The sequence below is a fragment of the Bos indicus x Bos taurus genome, chromosome 19 (assembly GCF_003369695.1).
Source record: "Bos indicus x Bos taurus breed Angus x Brahman F1 hybrid chromosome 19, Bos_hybrid_MaternalHap_v2.0, whole genome shotgun sequence".
Classification (NCBI taxonomy): Eukaryota; Metazoa; Chordata; class Mammalia; order Artiodactyla; family Bovidae; genus Bos; species Bos indicus x Bos taurus.
The window spans coordinates 10,314,764-10,324,481 of record NC_040094.1 but is presented as its reverse complement, the minus strand read 5'-3'; positions in this window follow the sequence as shown (position 1 = coordinate 10,324,481).

The following is a 9,718-nucleotide window of genomic DNA, read 5'->3' as shown; positions in this document are numbered from 1 at the left end:
AGACCAGATGGTAAATGGCTGGCAGAACCCTGCCAGGAACCAGAAGCATCACTGCCCAGGGAAGGCGCCACCAAGGTGAGCACAGTGTTCCCACCTCCCTCTCTCACTGAAACCCTCCAAGTCACCAACAGTACCCACCCAGGTGTTTTACAGGGACTCTCAACTACTAAGGCAAGGAAACAAGAAACACACGGATCAATTTGGGAAGAACTGACATTTGAATTATATGAACCTATGAACAAAGTCTATCTCTCTGTTTACGTATGTTTTTAATGTCTCTTAGCCATGTTTTGTAGTTTTCAGTATAGATTGTGTACATCTTGTCAGATTTATCCTTAATTATTTGATATTTTTGATACAATTATAAATGGTACTATTACTTTAAATTCCAGTTTCTGATGCTTTGTTGTTAGAAAACAGAAACACAAGTGGTTTTTGTGTTTTGGGCTTGCACGCTGCAACCTTACTAAACCCACTTATTAGTTCTAACAGTTGTTTTATAGATTCCTTAGAATCCTCTACACATATGATCATACTGTGTATAAACAAAGACAGTTTCACTTCTCCCTTTCAAATTTTGATGCATTTAAGTTCTTTTGCTTGCCTCACTGCACTGATAGAACTTCCAGTACAACGCTTAATAGAAACACAAGAAAAGGACACACTTGCTTTGTTTCTGGTCTTACAGAGAAAGCCTTCAGTCTTTTACCATTATGATGTTAGTGATAGGGTTTTTTGGTAGATGCCCTTTGTCTGGTTTGAGGAAGTTCTCTTCTATTCCTCATTTGCAGAGAAGTGTTTTTTGTTTTGTTTTATTTTAAAGAGAATCTACATTAAATCACAACTGCAATGAAGTATCACCCCACACCCATCAGAATGGCCATCATCAGAAAATCTACAAATGATCAATGCTGGAGAGGGTATGGAGAAAAAGGAACCCTCCTACATTGTTGATGGAAATGTAAATTGGTGCAGTCACTATGGAGAACAGTATGGAGGAGGTTCCTTAAAAAACTAAAAATAGGATTACCCTGGTGGTCCAGTGGTTAAGAATCCGCCTGCCAGTGCAGGGGACACGGATTCGATCCTTGGCCCTGGAAGATTCCCCACGACACGGAGCAACTAAGCCTATGCACCACAACTCCTGAAGCCTGCATGCTCCAGAGCTCAGGCCCCACCACAAGGAAAGCCACCGAAGTGGGAAGCCCACACACCACAACAAAGAGTAGACCCACTCACCGTAAATCGAGAAAGCCCCAGCGCAACAATGAAGACACAGTGCATCCATAAAAATAAAGAAACAAATTAATTAAAAAAACGAAAATAGAGTTATCATATAATTCTGCAATCCCACTCCTGGGGCATAGATCCAAAGAAAACCATAATTCAAAAAGATACATGTACCCCAATGTTCATTTTAGCACTATTTACAATATCCAAGACATAGAAGCATCCTAAATGCCTATCGACAGAGAAAAGTATAAAGAAAATGTGTGTAAAGTTTTAAAATAAAATAAAATTAAAAAAAAATAAAGAAAATGTGGTATACACACACACACACACACACACACACACACAATGGAATATTACTCAGCCATAAAAAAGAATGAAATAATACCATTTGCAGCAACATAGATTGCTGCAACAGGACCTAGAGATTATCATATTAAGTGAAGTAAGCCAGCCAGGAAAAGACAAATACATATTAAATCACTTATATATGGAATTTTAAAAATGATACAAATGAACTTACTTACAAAACAGAAACAGACTCAAACAGAAAAAAAATTTATGGTCACCAAACGGGAAGTCGGTGGTGGTGGTTTAGTCACTAAGTCGCGTCTGACTCTTGAGACCCCATGGACTTTAGCCTGTGAGGCTCCTCTGTCCATGGGATTCTCCAGGCGAGCAGGCGAGAATACTAGAGTGAGTAGCCATTTCCTTCTTCAGGGGATCTTCCCGACCCAGGGATCAAACCCGGGTCTCCTGCATTGCAGGCAGATTCTTTATGAACTGAGATAGGAGGCATAAAGTAGGAATTTGGGATTAACATATACATACTATTACATATGAAATAGATAACCAATAATGACCTACTGTATAGCAAAGGAAGCTACACCCAATATTTTGTAATAACCTATAAGGGAAGAGAATCTTTAAAAAAGATATATAACTGAATCACTTTGCTATACACCAGAAACTAACACAGCATTGTAAATCAACAATACTTCAAAAAATTGACTAATTAATTAAAAAGAGAATCAGTCTTAATTTATTTTTATTTTTAAATATATATATTCTTTTTCATAATGGCTTGTTAGAAGATATTGAATACAGTTCCCTGTCCTATACAGTAAGAGCTGGATGTTAATCTATTTTATATATAGTAGCTTGCATTTGCTAATCCCAAACTCCTAATTTTTCCCTCCTCAGATTTCCCCTCTGGTAACCATGAGTTTGTTTTCTACGTCTGTAAGTCTGTTTCTGTTTTGCAAATAAATTCATTTGTATCACATTTTACATTCCACATGCAAGTGATATCATATATTTGTCTCTGTCTGACTTACTTCAAGCTTAGCCTAATAATCTCTAGGCCTACCCAGGTTGCTGCAAATGGCATTATTTCATTCTGTTTTCTTATGGCTGAGTAATATTCCATTGTGTATACATATTATATCTTTATCCATTCACTTGCCTATGGACATTTAGGTTGTCTTTTTCTCTTGACTATTGTAAAAAGTGCTGCTATGAACATTGGGGTGCACATATCTTTTTAAAAATTATTTTATTTTTTCCAATTTTTTATTATTCTACTTTTCTTTTTTTAAAATTATTTATTTTTGGTTGTGCTGGGTCTTTGTGGCTGCACTTGGGCTTTCTCTAGTTGTGGCGAGCAAGGGGTTATTCTTCATTTTAGCGCACAGGCTTCTCATTGCCGTGGCGTCTCTTGTGGAGCACAGGCTCTAGAGAGTGTGGGCTTCAGTAATTGTGGTGCCTGGACTGAGTTGGTCCATGACTGTGGAATCTTCCTGCGGCAGGGATTGAACCCCACTGGCAGGCATATTCTTAACCACTGGACCACCAGGGAAGTCCTGCATGTATCTTTTTGAATTATAGTTTTCTCTGGATATATGCCTAGGTATTACTAGATCATATGGCAACTGTATGTTTAGGTTTCTTTTGGCCAGGCCATGCAGCTTGCTGGACTCAGTTCCCCGACCAGGGACTGAACCAGGCCAGACAGTGAAAACACCGAGTCCTAACTGCTGGATGGCCAGGGGATTCCCTATTTATTTTAGTTTCTTAAGGAACCTCCATGCTGTTTTCTATCGTGGTGGCACCAGAGTACATTCACCCTCCCTCCCACTCCCCAGCAGTGTGTAGGACAGTTCTCTTTTCTCTCATCTGCAGAGAAGCTTTGTTTTTGAACAATCACTAATGGATGTTGGATTTTGTCAGATGCTCTTTTGGCATCTGATGAGAGATCGCCCCAGTTTTCTTAGTTGTGGCGAATCTCACTGATTGATTTTGGAATGTTAAACCAACTTTACTTTTCCTGGGATAAATTCTACATGGTCATGAGCTGGGAGGACGATGAAAGCCTACTCTCTAGGCTGAACCCCTTATGCTGAATTGAGGAGTGTGTACTGGGTAAAGAGCAGTGGCGACGGTGGGAGACTCACGTGCAAGAGAGATTCTGGGGTTAACATCTGGGCTTATCCATTCTCCGTTTCCTACCTGCCCTCAGCCATGGGTCCTTACCCATTAGGGAGTCTCCATTCTCTGTTAAAGTAAGAACCTCCCCTTGGGTCATGGAACTCTGGTCCTCAGAGCAGGGGAAAGGACCTCTTGTTTCTGAATGTGACCAGGATCCAGCACCACTGTGTAACGCCCTCTCTCACACACTTCTGTTGGTCGCAAGGGGCTTTTTCCTGCCTGCAGTCCCTGCAGAGAGGAGGGCATAACTAGAAAGTTCTCCTTAGCACCACCCCCTCTGGAGATGCCTGGTCCTGGCCTTATCCGCTCTCTGCCTTCCCCACCAGGTTCCAGGATCCTTCTGTCTCCCTGGGGGTTTCCCACAGCTCTTGTTATTTTCTTGCTCTACAACAATTTCACTTCCATGTCTCACTTCCATGATATCTCCACGGTCAAGTTTGGCTAATAGATCCTGTAACCCACATTAATTCTGCTTTGTCTGAAATCAGGGTTAACAGAATTTCAGGAGCTGGAAGTCTACTTGTGACAGAGAACTTGACTGCAATATTAGATGCATAAAGATAATAGAGCAATATCTTCCAAGTTTTGGTGTACTGCAGGCCATGGGATTGCAAAGAGTTGGCCACAGCATACTGACTGAACAACAACAACAAATCTTCCAAGTATTGAAGACAAAGAAATTTGGACTTGAATGCTATACTTAAATTATCATTTATGATACTGAAGTCTCCCACACGGGAGGCCCTTAATCCTAAATGCCATGTGTGCCAAGGTTATCATTTCAATCTTTGATAACATTTGACTTTATTTTAAGAAATCAAAGTAAAAGTAATCCAAAAGCACAGATTATGTACAACAAATCAAAGTTTGCTACTTTGAGGGGAGGTTGAGGAGGAGGGAGAGATTATTAATCTTTTGTGGTAAAATTATATTTTTCCTGGTAAAACTCTCAGAGGGGTATTGACTTTAAAGTAAAGCCTCCACTGCTTCAGCCTTTTCAGTTCCATTCTCCAAAGGTAACCACTGCTAATAGGCTTCTGCGTCTGCTTCTAGAATGTTCTATACATATTTAAAATATGTGTGTTGCCTATACATGTCATGTGAATGTGTGTGCTTTGTATGAATGGCATTATGCATAATGTTTTATAGGGATTCCCTTGTAACTCAGTTGGTAAAGAACCTGCCTACAATTCAGGAGACCCAGGTTTGATTTCTGGTTTGGGAAGATCACCTGGAGGAGGAAATGGCAACCCAGTCCAGTGCTCTTGCCTGGAGAATCCCATGGACAGAAGAGCCTGGTGGGCTACAGTCCATGGGGCTGCAAGAGTCGGACACGACTTAGCAAGTCAACCAATGTTTTATAATTAGTTCTTTCCTTTCAGCAACATCTCTTTGTTTTTTAAACTATCTTTTTAAAAAATTAGTTATTTGGCTGTGTTGGGTCTTAGCAGCAGCAAACTGGATCTTTCGTTGCAGTGCACAGAGTCTCTAGTTGTGCTGCGGGCTCCAGACGTCAAGGGCTTCAGTAGTCACAGCAGGTGGGCTTAGTTGCTTCAAGGCAAGTGGGACCTTAGTTTCCGGACCAGGGATCAAACCCCCATCCTCTGAACTGCAAGATGGACTCTCAACCACAGGACCAGCAGGGAAGTCCCAAGGTAGCTTTATTGCTACATACAGACCTCCCTTGTTAGGCTTAAAGTGAAAGTGAAAGTGAAGTCGCTCAGTCCTGCCAACTCTTTGTGACCCCATGGACAGTAGCCTGCACCAAGCTCCTCCGTCCATGGGATTTTCCAGGCAAGAGTACTGGAGTGGGTTGCCATTTCCTTCTCCAGGGAATCTTCCCGACCCAGGGATCGAACCCAGGTCTCCTGCATTGTAGACAGATGCTTTACTGTCTGAGCCACCAGGGAACACAAGCCTTGTTAGGGTTAAAGGGCTGCATAAAAGACTATTATGTAGATGTGCCACAATATGGCAAAAATTTGTTGAGGACATTTGGCTTGTTTATAGTCTTCTTGGTTGTTGCAAATGAGGCTGAAATGAACACTCTTGTGTAGGTATCTTTCTGTTTTCCTGAGAATGCATCTGAAAAGTAAATTCCTTTCTGGAAGTAGAATGTTGAGTCAGAGCAAGTGTACATTTTAGATTTTGACTGATAGTGCCAGAGTGCCATCCCATGGCACAGAGCCAATCTACACTTATTTTTTCACACATTGTCTGGCACTGGCTTTATCCATCCTTTTAAATTTTAGCTAGTCTGTCTGATTGATAAAGATGATGTTGAATTATTTTACTTTGAATTTTGTGCTTCTTATTTTTAGTGTCATTTTGTAGAACTTTGTCTCATGGAAGCTTACCACCTATCCCAGCCCTCTGTCCTCCTCCCCTAACCCCCACCAAAAATCACAAGTATAAAAGGAATTAACTAAATAACCATTAAATATTTATGTAGTCATGTAACTTAACCTATCTTTACTTTTATCATACTATCCTAAACAAATTTGAAAGTCGTTATTTGAAACTAACAAAAGTCTGAATGCTCACTCTTTAAAAATTTTTAATCTTGTTCATAAAGTAGGAAGCGCAACCTTTCTAGAATAGAGGGTTAAAAATGTCCAGTGCTTTTCAACTCTATGAATCTACCGTCTAAAGAAAACCAAAAGAAGTATGCTAAATTCTTTTGTTTAAAAATACTTACACTGAAAGCTTTTAAAGGAAAGAGAATATTTATTATTATAGATTTTATAGGTTCTGTGTGGAAACTCAATGACCAAATTTATATACATTTTTCAAAAAGAAAGCATTTAGGAATAAACCTAGCAAGAGGGTAAAACAATAACACTTCAATGAAGACTATAAAAGTAGACTTAAATAAAATGGTATACGATATTTCTCAAGAATGTAAACTCCACGAGAGCAAGTAATTTGTTAATTGCTATATCCCCAGCGCCAAGAACAGGGCTGGCACAGACATGCTAAGTAAATACATGTTAAATGGATGAATGTGCATGGATGGAAAGATTTACTATCATAAGATGCCAACTGTCACCAAATTTATGCATACATTGAAAATAATATTAATAAAATTCCATTGTCTTTCTCATGGAACTAGACACTCAAAAATTCACAAGAGACCACAATGTTAAGAATGTTGAGGATTCTTTTGAAAAAGAAGAATAAGAAAGGAGAATTTATCTTATAAGAAATCAAAACATATTAGAAAGCTATGGCAACTGCAATGATTAGGTATTGACATAGAAACGGATAAATAGACTAGTATATCAATAGAACAGAATAATCTAGAAACACACACATTTATGGTAAATGATAAAAGTAGCATCTCAGTTCAGTGGAGAAACAACAGATTATTCAGTTAAAGGCATTGGGACAACTGGTTTTCCATTTGGAAAGAAATGAAGATAGCTCTCTCCCTTACACTATTCACTCACAAAAATTCCAGATGATTTAGCAATCTAAGCTCCAATATTTTCGTCACCTGATGCGAAGAACTGACTCATTGGAAAAGACTCTGATGCTGGGAAAGATTGAGGGCAGGAGGAGAAGCGGGTGACAGAGGATGCGATGATTGGATAGCATCACTAATGGACATGAGTTTGAGTAAACTCCAGGAGATAGCGAAGGACAGGGAAGACTGGTGTGGTGCAGTCCACCGGGTCACGAAGAGTCAGACACAACTTAGAGACTGAACAACAACAAAGCTTTCAGAAAAATATATAGGAGGATATATAAGTTTATGATTTTTGAAAAAGGGTAGATCCTCTTAAGTCTGAAAAGAAAAATCCATAGAGGAAAAGATTGATAAATCAGACCACCTTAAAATTGAGACCCTACAAAACATTAATGAAAAGTGACAAGACTGTAAAAAAATATTAGCAACACACATGACAGGTGACAGATTACTGTTTATCCAGAGCAGATAATAACTTTGCACTTCAATAAAAAGAGTGATAATCAGTAGGAAAATGGAGAAAACCAAACAGGAAATTTACAGAACTAAATAGAACTAAAATGATGCACAAACTATTAACCAAAGAAGTAAAACCTGAACCCATAGTGCGATTCTGATCTTCGCCTACAAGAATTTTACTTTTTTGGAAATACCTATTAAACATTTAAAATGCATAAAACCTATGCCCTACTTCTCAGTCTTTACTCTGGAGAACACACGTGTGCACACAAAGAGGCTCTTGCTGCATTGTTTTTAATAGTGAAAAATGGAAAAGTGTCAGCCTCCAACAATGATGAAGAGTTGCCTAGCGGTGGTATATCATCCAAAGAACACCGAGTGTGCGTGCTCCGTCGCTCAGTCTGATTCTGTGACCCCATACAGCTCCTCTGTGCATGGGATTTTCCAGGCAAGAATACTGGGGCAGGTTGCCATTTCCTACTCCAGGGGATCTTCCCAGATCAGGGATCAAACCTGTGTCTCTCGGGTCTAAAGTGAGACAGTTTTGTAAGTAACACATGATTACAGATCTGCAAGAGGTCTTGTTGAGTGAGACAAGCACGCTGCTGAACAGTGTGTATAATGTGATATCATTTATGGAAAAACAAACAAACAAGAATATTTCCCACAGATCTACCCGCATAAATGAATGTAAGGTAAAAAGATTCGGAAGGACAAACACAGAAATGACAACAGTATTTATGTCTCAAGAGTAGGGGGGAAGGGACTATAATTGAAAATGATGCAATAATCTAATCCAGAAACTGACCTGCAACATTTTAATTTTATTCAAAACATATCCAGGTATGAATTACTTGCATACTTCTATATTAATTTTAAAACTTGAAGGAGAGAGAAAGCAAAGACTTTGGACTGGGTGCAGTTCGGGTGTTTGAGGGGTCACTGTCCCTACCCCCTCCCCAGCTTCCATAACCTCCTTCACTCCAGCCACACACACACTGTAATCCCAACTGAACTGTTTCCTAAATAGCATTAAGAAAGAATAAACTGTTTTGCAAGCAGTAGCAGAGAGAGCCCGTTACCCCACAGACAGATAAAACTTTTTTTGCAAGCAGTAGCAGAGAGAGCCCGTTACCCCACAGACGTTGGACTTCACCTTAGGAGTGGGGATGTTTGGGAAGGTAAAGTGCGGAGAAGGGCAGTGTGTGTGGGTGGAGGGGGTCTCCCACAAAGGACTGTAGTCAAAATGTAGCAGTCTCAGCAGCACCTTCCAGAGGCTACCCCAGGATGGGAAGCTAGGGGTAATTTGCACCATGAGGCTTGTCAGAAGTCTCTCTTCTGGCAGACACATTCTCCTTCTGATTACTCTGCATGCTGAGAAGCCCTCTGAGCCTCAGTTACACCTGGGCTTCCAGGTGGCACCAGTGGTAAAGAACCTGCCTGCCAAGGCACGAGACGTAAGAGATGAGGGTTCCATCCCCGGCTCGGGAAGAACCCCTGGAGGAGGGCTTGGCAACCCACTCCAGTATTCTTGCCTGGAGAATCCCATGGACAGAGGAACCTGCCGGGTTACAGTCCATAGGGTCGCAAAGGGTTGGACATGACTGAAGCAACTTAGCCTGCATGCATTCAGACAAACAGGGCAGAGAAGAGGAATCAACAATGATACAGACTGGTCAGCCTTCAACGATGTCACTTGGCCCGTTATTAATTGGTTGCAAACATCATAAAGAGCATCGCACATCATCGTAGAGCATCTCAAACCTCTGCACACAAATGCAGGCCCACAGCCCCCATCGTGGGCCAAAGGCAGGCGGTTTGGGATGGTCCATCTTGAGAATCCTCCCCCATCCACACAGGGAATTTAGGGCATTTTAGTATCATTCTTTGAAAATGCTTCAGTTTTTCAAAATTCACTGCCTCATCGCCACGTGTGTGTGAGAAATCAGGGCAGGTCTCTTGATGCCTATGAATCACTGCCTCATGCCTGGCACTGGGCCTCTGGGCTGGTCCCTGAAGTGCCCACGTGAGCTTTCTAAAATGAACTCTGCCCACGCACTTCAGGGCCTCCAT